The sequence below is a fragment of the Aquarana catesbeiana genome, linkage group LG12 (assembly GCF_042186555.1).
Source record: "Aquarana catesbeiana isolate 2022-GZ linkage group LG12, ASM4218655v1, whole genome shotgun sequence".
NCBI lineage: Eukaryota > Metazoa > Chordata > Amphibia > Anura > Ranidae > Aquarana > Aquarana catesbeiana.
The window spans coordinates 188,728,331-188,747,516 of record NC_133335.1 but is presented as its reverse complement, the minus strand read 5'-3'; the positions used below and the strand labels follow the sequence as shown (position 1 = coordinate 188,747,516).

Genomic DNA, 19,186 nt, shown 5'->3' with positions numbered 1-19,186 from the left:
CCATCTGTACCCACTGTCATCCGTCCCCACTGCAATCTGTCCCCACTGCCATCTGTCAGTGTCATCTGTCCCCAGTGCCACCTGTCAGTGCCATCTGTCCCCAGTGCCACGTATAAGTACCATCTGTCATCAGTGCCACATCAGTGTCATGTGTCATCAGTGCCATGTATTAGTGCTATCTGTCATTAGTGCCACATATTAGTGCCATCTGTCATCAGTGTCACGTGTCATTATTGCCATCTGTCATCAGTGCCACGTATCAGTGCCATCTGTCATCAGTGCCACCTGTCAGTGTCACGTGCCATCTGTTATCAGTGCCACGTATAAGTACCATCTGTCATTAGTGTCACGTGTCATCAGTGCCACGTATTAGTGTCATCTGTCATCAGTGCCACGTATTAGTGCCATCTGTCATCAGTGCCACCTGTCATCAGTGCCACGTATTAGTGCCATCTGTCATCAGTGCCACATATTAGTGCCATCTGTCATCAGTGTCACCAGTGCCACGTATTAGTGCCATCTGTCATCAGTGTCACGTGTCATCAGTGCCACACGTCAGTGCCATCTGTCATCAGTGCCACGTCAGTGTCACGTGTCATTGTCCTGGTGCTCCAGGACCTTCAAAAGTGTAATAGGTAGTCAACAAGTTAGATGTGTAATTTATGCTCCTAGAACACGTGATGGTGCTCCCTGCATGTTGGGCCTCTCTATGTGGCTAGGCTGTGAAAAAGTCCCACACATATGATATCGTAATACTCAGGAGTAGCAGAATGTATCTTGGGGTGTCATTTGTGGTATACACATGCCATGTGAGAGAAATAACCTATTACAATGACAATTTTGTGTGTGTGTGTGGGGGGGGGGATATCTTCATTTTGCAAAGAATTGTGGGAAAAAATGACAAAATCAAAAACCTCACCATGCATCTTACTAAATACCTTGGAATGTCTACTTTCAAAAAAGGGGTCTTTTGGGGGGTATTTGTATTTTCCTGGCTTGTTGGGTCACAAGAAATGAGATAGGCCACCAGTACATCGGGTGTGATCAATTTTTTATGATTTGCACCAAACTTGTAGACTCTCTAACTTTCACAAAGACCAAATAATATCCACTAATTTGGGTTATTTTTACCAAAGATATGTAGCAGTATAAATTGTAGCCAAAATTTATGAAGAAAAAATAATAATTTGCAAAATTTTATCACAGAAACTAAGAAAAATGCATTTTTTTTCAAAATTTTTGGTCTTTTTTCATTTATAGCGCAAAAAATAAAAAACCCAGAGGTGATCAAATACTACCAAAAGAAAGCTCTATTTGTATGAAAAAAAGGACAAACAAGTCATTTGGGTACAGAATTACATGACTGAGTAATTGTCATTCAAAGTATAAGAGCACCGAAAGCTGAAAATTGCTCTGGTCACGAGGGGGGTTTAAGTGCCCAGTTGTCAAGTGGTTAATAGCTCTGTCTTCTCTAGCCATCTCTTCCCACTATCTTCACCTTCCTGCCGTCCTCTCCTTGAGCTGTCTCTTCCCGCCGCTGTCGTCTCTTCCCTCTGCTGTCTTCTTCCACGCCTCCGGTTACCCGCAAAAAATTTTTTAAAAGCCACTCTTGTTCTGTTGTCTGTATCTGTTTGGTTGTCGCCCGCTTTCTGACGACTTTTATAAAGCAATGGGGTGTGGCTATCCGATGACATCACCCAGAGAGCCTGCCCCTTGTGCCTCCGGTTACCCGCAAAAAATTTTTTAAAAGCCACTCTTGTTCTGTTGTCTGTATCTGTTTGGTTGTCACCCGCTTTCTGACGACTTTTATAAAGCAATGGGGTGTGGCTATCCGATGACATCACCCAGAGAGCCTGCCCCTTGTGACAAGGGGCGGGCTCTCCGGGTGATGTCATCAGATGGCCACGCCTCATTGCTATATAAGAGTCGGCAGAGAGCGGGCGACAACCAAACAGATACAGACAACAGAACAAGAGCGGCTTTTTAAAAACATTTTTAGCGGGTGATCTGCCGGGTGGCATGCTCAGATGAGGATCTGGTATGGATTATGGGGGGGACCTCACACGATTTTTTTTTTAATTTTGGTGTGGGGGTCCCCTCCAAATCCATACGAGACCTGAAGGGCCTGGTAGGGACCTGGGGGGGAACCCCACGCCGTTTTTTTTTTTGCAAATTTTTTTTCCCGGCAAATTTTTTTTTTTTTAAACATTTTTAGCGGGTAACCAGCAGCGAGGAAGAAGAAAGCAGCGGGAAGAGACGGTGGGAAGGCGAAGACGGCGGGAAGAGATGGCTAGAGAAGACACAGCTAATAATAAAGGCGTTGTCAAAAACCGGCTCTTGTGTTTTTATTACATTTGACTGCTTTTTTGGCGAATGGGTAGGGGTACGAAGTACCCGATACCAATTCACATGGGGGGGCAGGATCTGGGTGCCCCCTTCTTAAAGGAGGGCTTCCATATTCTGAAAAGCCCCCCGCCCGCAGACCCCGACAACCACCGGCTAGGGTTGTTGTGAATAGGCCCTTGTCCTCATCAATATGGGGGAAAGGTGCTTTGGGGTCCTCCCATATTGAGGGCATTTGTCCTGGTACGGTTCAGGAGGGGGGCGGCGCATCGGTTGTTAAGGACGTGGCGGACGGCCCCCTGCTTAGCAACCACCTATATATAATGGTGAAATAAGAACCGCGAAACACATTAAAATCGCATAAAAATGCACCACTTGCGTTTCTGGTGCAGCTCCATTGAAGTCTATTAGCCGCAAATCGTGGGAAAAACGTCCCCGACCCTTTCCAAAAAAGCACCGGCCACAAAATGCATAGATGTGAACTAGTATCATAGGAACCCATGTTAAATGGACTGTATTGAATATCTGCAAACTGCAAAACGCACTAAAAAACGCATAGGTGTGAACATATGGTAACACCTTTATCTTAAGGGCTCGTTCACACCATGTCTGCATGGAAACTGATGGGAAAACTGTGCAGATTTCACTTGCAGAGACATGAGTTTACTTCAGTTTTCATGCGCATTTTAGTCAGTTTTTATGCATGTTGACATCAGTTTTCATGCGTGTCAGTTACAGTGCCTTGAAAAAGTATTCCTGCCCCTTGGAATTTTCCACATTTTGTCATGTTATAACCAAAAATGTAAATATAATAGTATTTTATTGGGATTTTTTGTGATAGACCAACACAAAGTGGCACATAATTGTGAAGTAGAAGGAAAACGATAAATGGTTTTTAACATTGTTTACAAATAAATATATTTGTCTTTACAGAAGTGTGGATTACATTTGTATTCAGCCCCCTTTATTCTGATACCCCTAACTAAAATCTAGTGGAACCAATTGCCTTCAGTCCCCTAAGTATTAAATAGAGTCCACCTGTGTGTAATTTAATTTCACTATATATATACAACTGTTCTGTGAAGCCCTCAGGGGTTTGTTAGAGAACCTTAGTGAACAAACAGCATCATGAAGGCCAAGGAACACTCCAGACAAATCAGGGATAAAGTTGTGGAGAAGTTTAAAGCAGGGTTAGGTTATAAAAAAAATATCCCAAGCTTTGAACATCTCACAGATCACTGTTCAATCCATCATCCGAAAATGGAAAGAGTATGGCACAACTGCAAACCTACCAAGACATGGCCGTCCACCTAAACAGACAGGCCGGGCAAGGAGAGCATTAATCAGAGAAGCAGCCAAGAGGCCCATGGTAACTGTGGAGGAGCTGCAGATAAGGAGGAGAATCTGTCCACACGACAACTATTATGCCGCGTACACACGGTCGGACTTTTCGTCTACAAAAGTCCGACAGCCTGTCCGACAGACTTCCGACGTACCTTCGGCGGACTTGCGGCAGACTTTCTTACGAACGGACTTGCCTACACACGACCACACAAAAGTACGACGGATTCGTACGTGATGACGTACACCGGACTAAAATAAGGAAGTTCATAGCCAGTAGCCAATAGCTGCCCTAGCATGGGTTTTTGTCCGTCGGACTAGCACACAGACGAGCGGATTTCGGGGTCCGTCGTACTTACGACGTAAAGATTTGAAGCATGTTTCAAATCTAAAGTCCGTCGGATTTGAGGCTAAAAAAGTCCGTTGAAAGTCCGGAGAAGCCCACACACGATCGGATTACCAGCCACCTTTAGTCCGTCAGCGTCCGTTGGACTTTTGTAGACGAAAAGTCCGACCGTGTGTACGCGGCATTAGTCATGCACTCCACAAATCTGTCCTTTATGGAAGAGTGGCAAGAAGAAAGCCATTGTTGAAATCCATAAAAAATCCCAGCTGTAGTTTGCAAGAAGCCATGTGGGGGACACAGCAAACATGTGGAAGAAGGTGCTCCAGTCAGATGAGACCAAAATTGAACTTTTTGGCCTAAAAGCAAAATGCTATGTGTGGTGGAAAACTAACACTGCACATTACCCTGAACACACCATCCCCACTGTGAAACATGGTGGTGGCAGCATCATGTTGTGGGGATGCTTTTCTTCAGCAGGGACAGGGAAGCTGGTCAGAGTTGATGGGAAGATGGATGAGCCAAATACAGAGCAATCTTAAAAGAAAACTTGTTAGAGTCTGCAAAAGACTTGAGACTGGGGCGGAGGTTCACCTTCGAGCAGGACAACGACCCTAAACATACAGCCAGAGCGACAATGGAAAGGTTTAGATCAAAGCATATTCATGTGTTAGAATGGCCCAGTCAAAGTCCAGACATGAATCCAATTGAGAATCTTTGGCAAGACTTGAAAATTGCTGTTCACAGACGCTCTCCATCCAATCTGACAGAACTTGAGCTAATTTGCAAAGAAGAATGGGCAAAAATGTCACTCTCTAGATGTGCAAAGCTGGTAGAGACATCCCCAAAAAGACTTGCAGCTGGAATTGCAGCGAAAGGTGGTTCTACAAAGTATTGACTCAGGGGGGCTGAATACAAATACTCAACACACTTTTCACACATTTATTTGCAACAGATTTTTAAAACCATTTATCATTTTCCTTCGCCTTCACAATTATGTGCCACTTTGTGTTGGTCTATCACATAAAATCCCAATAAAATACATTTACGTTTTTGGTAGTAACATGACAAAATGTGGAATAAATGTCAAGGGGTATGAATACTTTTTCAAGGCACTGTATGTGCCCTATTCACACCAGTGTTAATGTCAGTTTTTTTTTTCCTGTGCAGAAAACTGCATACACGTTGCAGATTGCTGCGCAGAAAAAAATCTGCACGTTGTGGTGAGAACAGGGCACATAGAGAACCACTGTTTTTTTTTTTTTTTGTGCCCTTGCAGAATGCATACAGAAAAACTGACGTCTCTGCAGCATGGTGTGAAGGAGTCCAAATGGTTTGCCTCAACCCCCTAACTGCCACGTTTGCAGGGCAGCTGGATCTGTTAAAGGAAGTTAAAAAAAAAACAAAACAGACTTACTGGTAGGAGCAACTGGTGAAAATAAAAAAAAAGAATCCTACAGAAATAAAACAAATAAAGCCAACACATCTAAGGATTAGTAAACTGCAATATAATACATTTTTGTTTTTGAGTTTAATACCATTTTAAATTGTGTAAGGGGTTCTTTACTGTTAGAGCAATGGAACTCCCTTCCTCAAGTACTAGCTGAGGGTGTTGATAAATTCTAAAAACATTTAGATGTTTTCCTCAGTGAGCATAATATATAGGGGGCATTTTTAGAGACTCAAACTCACTCACATACACACACACCTAGAATGAATTAGATGGAACTGTGTTCATTTTATTGACTTTGTTACTATGTAGTTGCATATTTTGGATCATGGGGCCTATTAAAAATGATGGGCATGCTCATGCCACAAAGCAAGAAATGTGAAAATGTGCATGAAATGATCCTAAAATTGACCTCCCTAAAAATGAAAGCTTAACCACTTAGCCGCCTGCTGTCATTTTAAGTCGCTACTTTGAGGAGGATTATCGTTGTTATGGCAGCAGCTAGCTGCTTTCAGATAAAAGTGGTCTCTGCGGCGGATTCGCTACAAAATCACTTTTATCGGCGGCGGGAGGGTGCCCCTCCCTCCCGCCGCGCTCTGGTGCCATCGGTAGGGGCGGAGGCGATCGTGTCCTCTTGCTGGCTTGGTATGGAGACGAATGAGGGGAAGATGGCCTCCACCTGTCTCCATATCATTGCAGGGCGGAAGCAACGTCAAAACGTCACTTCCACCCATAGCCCTTAGAGGGACATTTTTTTTTTTTTTCAAATGACAAAATCTTTTTTATTTTATTTTTTTGCATTTTTGTGTAAATATGAGATCTGAGGTCTTTGCTCTGTCATGCTTTTTTTCTATTACAAGGGTTGTTTACATTCCTTTTAATAGGAATAAAAGTGACACAATTTTTTGTAAAGAATAGTGTAAAAATAAAAAAATAAAAGGTAAAATAAATAAGAAAGAAACATTTTTTTTTTAAAACAAGCCCCGTGTCGCCGAGCGCGCGTGCAGAAGTGAACGCATACGTGAGCAGCACCTGCATATGAAAACGGTGTTCAAACCACACATGTGAAGTATCGCCACAATCGTTAGAGTGAGAGCAATAATTCTAGCCCCAGACCTCCTCTGTAACTCAAAACATGCAACCTGTAGAATTTTTTAAATGTCGCCTATGGAGATTTTTAAGGGTAAATGTTTGTCACCATTCCACGAGTGGGTGCAATTTTAAAGCGTGACATGTTGGGTATCAATTTACTCGGCGTAACATTATCTTTCATAATATAATAAAAATTGGGCTAACTTTACTGTTGTCTTATTTTTTAATTAAAAAAATTGTATTTTTTTCCAAAAAAAGTGCGCTTGTAAGACCGCTGCGCAAATACAGTGCGACAGAAAGTATTGCAACAACTGCCATTTTATTCTCGAGGTCATACTTACCTCAACTGTGCAGCTCGTTTTGCACAGAGTGGCCCAATCGTCCTCTTCTGGGGTCCCTCGGCGGCTCCTCCCCACATTAGATAACCCCCTGGAAGAAGTGCTCTCCTGGGGGATTACCTTGCGGACGAGCTCCCGAGTCATTAATTCGGCATCCATAGAAGCCAAATGTATGACTCGGCCCCGCCCCCGGGATATTGGATTTGATTGACAGCAGCGGGAGCCAAAGGCTGCCCTGCTTTCAATCCATCCAATCAGGACCAGAGACACCGGTTTTGCTGGTGTGCTCGTCCCCGGGACGAGATAGAGGGGGTACAGTACAGGTAAGTAAAACAGAGGCTCGGGGGGGTGCTGCAACATTACAGGAGGTTTTTCTATGCATTGAGGTGAAAAACCTCGAAGGTTTACGACCCCCTTTAACTCCAGGATAAGCAAATATTGTCTTTAAGAACCCAGCCAGTCTGCGCCCTGGAGAGGAGGAATTGAACTCTCTGCTCACTGTCCAAGCGTCTGCGCATGCGCAGCTTCCCCGGACCTGTCACTGTCAACAAGCCGCGTTCCAAACCTCTCTATGGAGACCAGGCGACCCCGCCCTCTTCCTGGAGCCATCGCGACATCCCTATTGGCCTTTCCGGCCCGTGAGGCTGTTGCTGACCAATAGCTGATGCCGACGTCACGTAACCGGAGCGGGAGGCCGGACTTCTTGCGGCGGCTGTGGATGGTCCGCCCTGCGGGTTGCGGAAGCGGTGACCCGGCCGGGCTTGTCCAAGTGCTGGGAGGGTCGCTACGGCGGATGTAGGGCGAGGAGAGCGTCCGCCTGCACTGGATAAGGTGAGTAGGAGACCGGAAGAGGTATGGGGGGCGTCCTGTGCCACTTCTGTGTCAGCTCATTGAGGGGGGGGGAGGGGGTGATATGAGGGCAATGTATTTGTGTGGGGGACTACAACACCCAGCCTGCCCTGAGGGGCAGAGACTCCTCACCTGGTAACCATAGAGGATTAGAGGAGGTGTGCGCCCCCCATACACTATACAATCTGATTGTACCATCTCCTCAAGGCCGTGTTGACAATAGGCGTAGCAGTAGTTCACTTGAAAAACGCGCCAGTTTGGGCGGTGAGCTTTGCGTGTTTTTTTTATTTTTTTTATATTCGCTGTGTGTCTCTCGCTCAACAAAACTCGCCTCTGCTAACTGCGTTTGGGGTCCATTAAATATAAATTGCGTTGTGCCTTTTGTAGTGTGGTGTGTTTTTTTTTTTTTTTTTTTTTTTGCCCATTCACAAAACTTTTGGGTGTGTGTGGGGCCGTAGATCTACCGGCAGTAGTAGCGGGGGGGCCTACCGCTTCACTATAAAATGAGACTGTTTGTTTGGGTTTCTCCTCATATTACAGTTTTGGTAAATATTGTCCAATCAGATTGCAGCGTGTGTAGCCACCCCAAGGTTAGGTTCGCACTGGTGGCAAAGGGGCGGTGAAAACACGAGGTACTGCATGATGAGCATGGACCTCAAATCATGGCTAAAAATCCGTCTTCTTTATATCGATCAGTTAAATACAGGACATCAGCGCACACACAGCGAGGTTGACGCGTTTCACTTCTCACTGACGCTAAGGGGAGATTTAGATGTGTGTAGAGATTACACTTGCCTCCTGGAGCCTGATCTGCTTCTGGATCGCGCTCCAGAGGCTATTGACGGGTGCAAGTAGAGGAGAGACGATCGGCTGCTCTCCTGACGGGGTCTGTGCTGATTGTTTATCAGTGCAGTCCCCCGTCGAATGCCCACCCAGGACCACCAGGGAAATGCTGGACCACGAGATATGCCACCCTGGACCACCAGGGAAATGCCAATCAGTGCCCACCCCCAATGCCTGCCAGTGCCATCAGTGATGCCTAACAATGCCATCTATCAGTGCCACCCATAAGTACCCATTAGTGCAGCCTTTCAGTGCCCACCAATGCCACCCATCAGTGCTGCCTATCAGTGCCCATCAGTGAAGGAGAAAACTTATTTACAAAATTTTAAAGCAGAAACAAAAGAGAAACTTTTTTTTTTTAGGTTTTTTTTTTTTTTTTGTTTAGCAAAAAATAAAAAACGCAGAGGTGATAAAATATCACCAAAAGGCCAAGAGGCATGATAAACCATCCTCTGATAGGCACAACCACGCGTACATGCTCGTCTCTCTTTACAGGGTATCGTCTTACGTCACTTGATTCCCCGCTACGCCCGATCCTGGGAACCCCAGGCATCCCACTTCCTCATAAACGGCCAGTGGCCCTCCACAACTGATCTCATGAGTTCAGAGGGCCCATTCCGTTTACATTTTTGGAGGGCTTTCCAATTCAGCCACTTTCTTAAATCGTTACCTCCACCCGGAAATTTCGACCAGACCCTGACTACTTACGAAAATTATTGTTCGGAGGAGGGAGCTCTGCCACCTACCAACTGTTGATTACGCCACCAGATAGCCATCACATGCACGGCCTCGATGCGTGGGAAAGGGATATGCAGTCTACCTTTACGTTACGGCAAAAACAAAATATCCTTCACTCTACATATAGATCCTCGCTCTGCACAAAGATGCAGGAAACCATTTATAAAATCGTCACTAGATGGTACAATACCCCTGCGAAATTACAAAAGATCTTCCCATCTTCCTCGGATCGCTGTTAAAGATGTCAGGGAGATCGGGGAACGATTCTTCATATTCTCTGGACCTGCCCCATCTTGGAGCAGTTCTGGAAGATCATCCAACATACGGTGCAGAAGTTCACGGAGTGCCCTATTCTAGCTGATCCTGCCTTCTTCTTGCTCCATGATTCTAATATGTCATGCAAGGCCTACAAAAAATCTTTGATTATTACCTATTGGATGCTGCTAAGGCATGCATTCTCCTATTGTGGAAGTCCACAAAATCTCCGACCGTGGGCATGTGGCTTAATAAGGTGGAGGACATCAGAAAAATGGAAGATCTAGTCCTCACGGCCTGCCATCAAAATGAACAGTATACCAGAACATGGTCCATGTGGATTATGTTTATTTTCTCGGAAGAGGGTCGAGCCCTTTTGGAGGGTTGTGCTCTAGATTAGGGCAGCTGCATCATAGAAGGACTGACGGCTGGAGTGGTCCGGTGAGGTCAACTGGCCGTATTTACTAATGCCCGCAGCCCGAGTCAGGCGTGTGCGCTGCCTCCCTGTGCCCCTCATCCCCCCCCCCCCTTTCTTCCCTCCTCTCCCTGCACCCTTCTCCCCCTTTTCTCCTTGATATACTCCCTCCTCCTTTCCTTTCTCTTTCTCCAGTCTTCTCTAGTTCTCCCCCTCTGTCCTTCTTCATTCCTTCTCTTCTCTTTTCATCTCTATCTATCTACTCCTATTGTTTCTCGAAAAGAAAATGGCAAAAAGGAATGGTTGACCCTGTCTGACTGGGTAGCATTGCAATGAAAGTTTTCTATGCTCTCTTTTGTAGAATACACATAACTCAAGAATTGAAGATGATATTGCCTTGTTCTCGGTTAATAAGTTGTTAGAGGCTGCGACCTCAAATGTTTGCATGTTTATGATGTTTCATTGGGTCCTTGCCCTTTCTTGAGCTTGAATAAAAATTTATATTTGAAAAAAAAAGTATCACCAAAAGAAAGCTCTATTTGTAGGAACAAAATGATAAAAATTCTGTTTGGGTACAGTGTAGCATGACCGCGAAATTGTCATTGTGACAGCGCTGAAAATTGGCCTGGGCAGGAAGGGGGTGTAAGTGCCTGGTATTGAAGTAGTTAATAGGCTGGTGATGCGGCAGTGACACAACAAGGTGAGGAACCTGGCGGCAGCAGCAGGTGAGTGGATGCCCACTAACAGGCGCTGCCATGATGATCTGAAATGACAGGTGCTCTTTAACCACTTAAAGACCACCCACCGCATTTATACTGCGGCAGGGCAGCTCTATTGTGCAAAATGACGTACCTGTACATCGTTTCATGCAATAGATAGCGTGGGAGTGCGCTGCTGCACGGAGGAGGAGCCGATACGCTTGCCCAGAAGACCTGATGTCCGCTGGCCACCCGCTATCTCAGTACACAGAGGCAGAATGGGGATCTGCCTATGTAAACAATGCAGATCCCTGTTCTGACAGGGAAGAACATGGAGATCTGCTGTGTTCCTAGTGATCAGGAACAGCGATCTCTGTGTTCTTCCTGTCAGCACTTACCCCACACAGTTAGGCCTCATGTACACTGCTGCTGGTAAACGGAGGTTCAGAGGCAGTTGGATGCTTTTTTCAGCTGCCCCTGAACTCATCCAATGTTATCTTATGTGTACATGTACACAGGTTCGTTTAATGTCGTTTTTAGGCAGTTGAGTTTAGAAGCCTTTTTTGGAAAGCAAAAAAAGAGTTCAGACACTGAGTTTAGAGGTATTTCAGGCGCCAAACGAGGCTAAACGCGAGTTACCGTTTACAAGCGTTTTTCATTTTTTGGCTATTTTGGGGAAAAAAAACATTTTCTTTTTTTTTTAAACGCGGCAAAACGGCTGTTTTAAACGTGGGTTATTATCTATCACGTTAAACCGTTCAGGAGAGGTTGTAAAAACGTCCCTTGTACATTAAGCCTTATGCCCCGTACACACAATAGGATTTTTCGACAATAAATGTTCGATGGGAGCTTGTTGTCGGAAATTCCGACCGTGTGTAGGCTCCATCATTTCCGACGACAAAAATTTGAGAGCTCATTCTCAAATTTTCCGACAACAAAATCCGTTGTTGGAAATTCCGATCGTGTGTGCACAATTCCGACACACAAAATTCCATGCATGCTCGGAATCAAGCAGAAGAGCCTCCCTGGCTATTGAACGTCATTTTTCTCAGCTCGTCGTACGTGTTGTACGTCACCCTGTTCTTGACGTTCGGAATTTCCGACAACATTTGTGCGACCGTGTGTATGCAAGACAAGTTTGAGCCAACATCCGTCGGAAAAAATCCACGATTTTGTTGTCAGAAAATCCTATCATGTGTACATAGCATTAGAGGGAACACATTTAACCCTTTGATCGCCCCTGATGTTAACCCCTTCCCTGCCAGTGTCATTTTTACAGTAATCAGTGCATTTTTTTTTTTTCCTCAGTGTAGGTCATGCTACATGCTATGAGTCCTGGTGCTATGGTTTGAGAGAGACCCCTTGCCCATTTGATCCCGATTGTATAGTTTCAATTGATTGGTATTATAATTGCACTTATTGCATTTTGTGCATGTAGTAAGGGATATGTCATGCTCCTTCAGTGGGCGGTCTATACTGGTCTTGGGCCGCCCACTGGAAAGGGGGAGGGACCTCAAGTCCTGGATTGATTGGTAAATTGAAAGAGGGTGCATATGTGTATATATAGGGACTGCTGAAGGAGTGTACACTGCTGAGCTCTGAGGAAGAAGGGTTTTCCCTTCGAAACGCGTCAACTGGCAATGGTCCCTGTGATTTCCTCCGTGACCTCTGGAGTGTATTGTTCGTCTCAGACTGATTGCTGTTATTTGGTGATTATTTATATTTCAAGAATTCTACAGTTGTTTGTGAGTAGTTTTCTTTTTTATCACTTTTAATAAATACATATCCAAAGGATAATGCACAAGGCTTTGCGCCCTTTTTTTCCTTTTATATCTTTGATGCGAGTTACACAGACATTCCCTGAAATTGTGGTACTGTGAAAGGGGCCTAACTGTTACCATTCAACTTCACCATCATGGGAGTGAGCTCTTTCTGATTCAAACCCTCTCACATTCTCTTCCCTGATGAGAAAGTGTAGCAACGTCCTGGGTGTTTTCTGCTCAGGCTTTTTTGAGGTGAGAAAACCTCCCAGGACGTTGCTAAGGCGCAAGCTCTCAAATGCTGAGCTCAGAGCTACTGCTAGTAGACGGTGAGTGGGAAGCTAGGTCTGGATTGGGATTGCCAGTAAGATTTTACTGTTTCTCCCAACAGTGGCTGCACTTATACAGCTCTATAGTATTGTCCCAGTGGCTGTATAAACTAATTTATGTATTTAGCATGTTACATACTAGTAAACCTGGTGGACTGGGCAACTAGTGCTAGATGATGGCAGGGTGGAGCTTGGCTGATGTTGCCGTGTGGACTTTGTGCAGTTGGTGGCTAAGAATGGCTTGGGGATGGAGTTTCCTGGGTGGAGCTGACAAGGCAAGCATTGCTCAGGTGATGCTTGCATGGCAGTGATTGCCTTGATAAATTTAAGGCAGTCAGTCGCTGTGAATGCCTGGATGGAGCTGGCATGGCAAGCGTTGTTTAAGTGATGCTGGTATGGCAGTGGTTGCCCAGGTGTAGCTTGGGCAGCCGGTGGTCATGGTTGCTCGAGTGAAGCTGGCGTGACTGGTGGTCATGGTTGTCTGGATGGAGCTGGCACTCGAGGCTTTCTTTGTAAAAATTACTGCATTTTTGGTTATCCTGAATTACTTAGGAGTTACCACAGTTATCAGACTGTTCTGCACAAGAGTGTGGCTGAAGCAGGTGGCTATTTGGGATTGTTAGACTGTTGTTGACCAAGGCTGCCCTGATGAAGAGGGTCCAAGCTTGAATTGCATAAGCAGGGATGCATGCTGGAGACAATGGCTATATATATCTACTACAGGGATTTCTTCCATCCAGTGAGAGCTGATCAGGTCTCTTCCTGGATGTTGTATGACAAAACAAGTTTTACGGCTCCATGCACACTGGACGTTAAAATAACGTTATAAAACCGCCAGTAGCTTTGCCGTGAATCTTTAACCACTTATGGACCGGGCCTCTTTTTGAGATTTATGTTTACAAGTTAAAAACTTTTATTTTTGCTAAAAAATTACTTAAAACCCCCAAAGATTAGACTTTTTTTTTCTAACACCCTACAAAAAAAAAATGGCGGCCATTGCAATACTTTCTTTGTCACCGTATTTGCGCAGCGGTCTTACAAGCGCACCTTTTTTTGGAAAAAATAAACTTTTTTTAATTAAAAAATAAGACAACAGTAAAGTTAGCTCAATTTTTTTTTTTATATTGTGAAAGATAATGTTACGCCGAGTAAAATGATATCCAACATGTCACGCTTCAAAATTGCACCCGCTCGTAGAATGGCGACAAACTTTTACCCTTTAAAAATCTCCATAGGCGATGTTTAAAAAATTCTACAGGTTGCATGTTTTGAGTTAGAGGTCTAGGGCTAGAATTATTGCTCTCGCTCTACCGATCGCGGTGATACCTCATGTGTGTTCCTTGAACACCGTTTTCATATGCGGGAGCTACTCGCGTATGCGTTCGCTTCTGCACGCGAGGTTGGCGGGACAGGGCGCGTTTAAAATTTTTTTCTTATCCTACATCATGGGACACAGAGCCATAGTAGTTACTATGTGGGTTATAGATCACCTTCAGGTCATGGACACTGGCACACCCTAAGACAGGAAGTCCACTCCCTATATAACCCCTCCCACTACTGGTAGTACCTCAGTGTTTTTTTGCCAGTGTCTAAGGTGTTGGTCACGAGTAAAGATGTGCTGAGCTCCACTGGAGCAATCCTTGCTGGGGCTAGCTTTGCAGCTGCATCCACAGTGTCTTTTGGGCCGAATTGAATGGTACCCGGGCCTTGTGTCTGAAGAAACAAGGTTTTGCCTGTAACGCTTCCCTTTTTAGAGAGTTGGACCCCAGGATCCAGTACTTTGGTATTTTAAAGCCATAAAGTTTTACTGGCGGGGTGCTATTACAGGTCCAGTAATGTGGGGTCCCCGGTTCCTGAAGGTTTAACTGAACCCACCGTGAAGGGTGAAGATTAGGTCTTTTGGTTTTACCACTGAAAACCCTGCGGCGGGAAAGGTAAGTGGAGTTTTTCTAAGGAATTTTTTTAATGAAATGTTGCCTTTAAAAAAGTAAATCGTTGTCATGCCTAAGTGTCACCACTGGGGGCTGTATGGAACACGTACCTTCTCGGGCTTTGCTCAGAGATCACCCTGTGTCAGGAAGCAGCAGACTTCTTTTCCTCTGGCTAGCAGGCAGACCTCCAGTAAGTTTGGGGGGGGGATTTTGCTTCACCAGACACCCCCACCTGAGCTGAACTCTCCCCCTCTTCATGAGGTTGAGCATTAGGAGAGAGCTAAAGAACGATCGGCGATGCCTTTTTTTTTCTTTCACCGCCCCTAGCATGGCGGCGGTCTCCTTCTCGCCATCCCTCCCACACAAGCCGATCCTATCAGATCGGAGGCCCGCGCTCACGTGGGAGAACTCTCTTTATAAAAAGGAGTGGAGGGGGGGGGTCATGAGGCGGCGGGGCTTAGCACGGCGTTGGCGTCCCCCAACGTCCGGCGCGGGAGTATGCTTTAAAAACTCCATTGTGCTGGCTGCAGGGAGGGACACGAGCAAAGAGGGGCATGCAAGTGGTTTGGTGACACAGGCATTCCTTTTCACACATTTACTATTTGCATCAGGCTGAACATTAATAGCAGCTGCAGGGCTGGACTATTGCTCAAGCAGGGGATGCGATCCTTCTGGTAGTACCTCTGCCTTGTGCATTGGGCTATGGTCGGAAGGGGGGGGAGGTAAAAACACCTCAAAAAAGGGCTCAAGAAGGACTTCAGCCACAAAAAAAAGCCTAGAACCATCTCAAAAAAGATGGCATCCTCCCCTGAAAGTTCAGAGGTGGTTGGTCAGAGTGAGCCATCAGGGCCGTTAGGTGTTGCAACTGCTTTCAACACTGGAGCCCCTGTCTATATTACAGAAGAGGTTTTTCCCTCAACCATTTTAGGGTTGGAGCAAAAGATTGATGCTTTAATTGCATCCCAGAGTGGGACTAAGCGCGATAGGTCCCCTTCCATTTCCCATGACCCTCAAACTGAGGAACAAGGGGCGAGAGATGATGAAATTCTCTCAGTGGACCAGGAAGAGGCTGATGACGCCTCTTCTGAAGAGTCAAATACGAATGGATCAGGTTCACAATCTGAAAGATTGTACCATCAATCTCTTAATTGGTCCGCTCCACATTCATGCTGCCATCACCTGAGTCAGTCGATGAGCCCACTTCTTGTTTGGGTTCGCTAAAGCCTCCCCAAGCTATTCATACTTTTCCTATCCATTCATTGCTAAAAAAGCTTATGTATTCTGAGTGGGAGCACCCGGATAAAGTTTTATCCTCCAAAAAAGTTTTCAAAACTTTATCCTATTGAGGAAGAATTTAATAAAAAATGGGGGATGCCAGCAATTGACGCTGCCATATCCTCTGTGAATAAAAATTTGACATGTCCGGTAGACAATGCTCAAATGCTGAAGGATCCAACAGATAAGAAGTTGGAATTCCTATTTAAAAACAATTTTTCTCTGGCAGGTTCAGTGTTTCAGTCTGCGCTGGCAGCAATAGGTGTATGTCAATCCTTAGGAGACCAGTTTAAACAGGTGCTCAAGATTATTCCTGATCAGCAGGCCCAAGATTTTGGCCAGGATACCAGGGGCGTTATGTTTTGCAATAGACACTATGAGAGATTCTATTCTCCAGGCCTCACGACTTATGCTCGGGCTGGTGCATGTGCGTAGAGTTCTATGGTTGAAAAATTGGTCAGCCGAAGCACCATGCAAAAAGCTCCTGGGTTTTCCATTTTGCGGTGAACGGCTGTTTGGGGATGATCTGGATAAATGCATCCAAACAATTTCTAATGGGAAAAGTTCGATGGCCTCTACCGTCAAGTTCAAGAGGTAAACCTCATGGTCAATCCCAGGGACAAAAGAGACCCTGGTGGAAAAAACCCACGAAACAAAATACTAAAACCTCCTTATGAAGGGGCGTCCCCACTCGCTCGAGTGGGGGGGAGGACTTCTGCAGGGGTCTGGCAGGAAGAGTGTCGAGACAAATGGGTGGCTTCCTCAATATCTCTAGGACACAAACTAGAGTTCCCGTCTCCTCGTTTTCTCAGATCAAATGTTCCCAGGGATCCAGGAAAAAAAGAAGTCTCTCTTTCAAGCTTTGGACCATCTTTTGTCTCAAAAAGTGATATCGGTGGTCCCCATGGAAGAGCAGGGGTTAGTGTTTTATTGAAACCTTTTCACAGTACCAAAACCAAATGGGGATGTCAGACCCATTCTAGATCTCAAAGATCTAAACTGGTTTTTGAATATCCGCTCTTTTCGCATGGAGTCAATCCGATCAGTAGTCTCCATTCTACAAGGTGGAGAACTGCTAGCGCCAATCGACATCAAGGATGCTTACCTCCATGTACCTATTTTTCCTGCTAACCAGAAATATCTACAGTTCGAGATAGAAAATCTTCATTTTCAGTTTGTAGCTCTGCCTTTCGGTCTAGCTACTGCACCTCGAGTGTTTACAAAGGTCTTGGCTCCCCCTTTAGCCAGATTAAGGGCTCAAGGTATAACGATTCTAGCTTGGAATACTTGGGTCTGATCATAGATACAGATCAGAAGAGGGTGTTCTTGCCCCAGGCAAAGATCAGTTCCTTAAGGGAACTGATTCAGGTGGTCAAAGCAAAGAAGAATCCTTCTATTCGACTTTGCATGTGATTGTTGGGAAAGATGGTGGCTTCATTCGAGACTGTTCCTTATGCTCAATTTCAGTCAAGACTACTGCAAAACAGTGTCCTATCGACTTGGAACAAGAAGGTCCAAGCTCTAGACTTCCCAATACATTTATCCCCAAAGGTGCGCCAAAGCCTCAGTTGATGGTTGATAGCCAAGAATCTCCAAAAAGGGAAATCCTTCCTACCAGTTACGTGGTAACAACAGATGCCAGCCTTCTGGGCTGGGGAGCAGTCCTGGTAGAAGTGTCTATCCAAGGGAAATGGTCCAAACCAGAAATGACCTTGCCCATCAATATTCTTGAAACTCGGGCAGCACGCCTGGCCCTGAAGGCCTGGACGCTCAGACTATGAAATTGTCTTGTCAGGTTCCAATCTGACAATGCCACAGCAGTGGCCTATATCAATCACCAAGGGGGCACGAGAAGTTGTGCGGCCCAGAGAGAGGTGAATCATATACTAACTTGGGCAGAAAACAACATACCTTGTCTATCGGCAGTCTTCAATCCAGGAATAGAGAATTGTCAGGCGGACTACTTCAGTCGCCAGCAGTTGCTCCCGGGAGAATGGTCTCTTCACCCCGACATCTTTCTGTCAATATGTCAAAGAATTCCGGAATCCTGTTTGTGTCCAGGTTCAACAAGATCGACAACTTTGTGTCGAGGATCAAGCAGGAAGGGAAGGTGGTGATTCTTGTGGCCCAGGAGATCTTGGTATGCAGAGATTGTAAAGATGGCGGTAGGAGACCCATGGACTCTGCCGCCATGACCAGACTTTCCCTCGCAAGGTCCGGTATTCCATCCTACCTTACAAACGCTAAATTTAACAGTTTGGCTATTGAGACCCTCATTCTGAAGAAGCGTGGGCTATCAAGTTCAGTAGTGTCTATTCTGGTTAATGCAAGGAAGCCGGCCTCCAGAGTCATGTATTATAGAGTCTGGAAGGCATATGTATCCTGGTGTGAATCCAGGGGTTGGCACCCCAGGAAATATGTCATAGGTAGGATCCTTCACTTTCTACAGATGGGATTAGAAATGAAACTGGCCTTGAGTACTATCAAAGGCCAGGTTTCGGCCTTATCGGTATTATTTCAACGACCACTTGCTTCGCACTCTCTGGTTCGTAGCTTTATTCAGGGGGTAACGCGGCTTAATCCTTCAGTTAGATCACCCCTTGGGACTTGAATTTAGTCCTGTCGGCATTACAAAAACAGCCTTTTGAGCCAGTATGACATATTCCCTTGGTCCTTTTAACAAGGAAATTAGTTTTTCTGGTAGCCATATCTTCTGCAAGAAGGGTATCGGAGTTGGCTGCCCTTTCTTGTAAAGAGCCATATTTGATTATTAACAAGGATAAAGTTGTATTGCGTCGTCATCCTAAATTTCTACCGAAGGTAGTGTCAGGTTTTCATTTGAACCAGGATATTATTCTACTTTCATTTTTCCCAGAACCCTGTTCTGCGAAAGAAAAATCACTACATTCTCTTGTTGTGGTGAGACCAGTCAAGGTCTACTTGAAGGCGACTGCTCAGGTTCGTAAAACCAGATGTTTTGTTTGTGTTGCCTGAAGGTCCTAAAAGAGGACAGGCAGCATTGAAATCTATTTCTAAATGGATTCGTCAAGTGATTGTTCAAGCTTATGGTTTAAAGAGGAAAGTTCCACGTTTTCATATTAAAGTGCACTCCACCAGGGCTGTTAGTACCTCCTGGGCAGTGCATCACCAAGCCTCCATGGCTCAAATCTGCAAGGCCACAACTTG

General features: G+C 45.3%; 1 protein-coding gene across 6 annotated transcripts in view; it reads left to right on the top strand.

The window, feature by feature from the left end:
* Positions 1–7,514: 7,514 nt before the first annotated feature.
* RALGAPB (Ral GTPase activating protein non-catalytic subunit beta) overlaps positions 7,515–19,186 on the top strand; it is a 186,997-nt gene continuing 175,325 nt past the window's right edge. For 2 of the 6 annotated variants that reach the window (XM_073606330.1, XM_073606329.1), the window contains exon 1: positions 7,515–7,738. The gene's annotated coding sequence lies outside the window, so the exon portion shown is untranslated. The remainder of the gene's footprint in view (positions 7,739–19,186) is intronic. The other 4 variants (XM_073606332.1, XM_073606331.1, XM_073606333.1 and 1 more) reach the window with 2 other exon arrangements.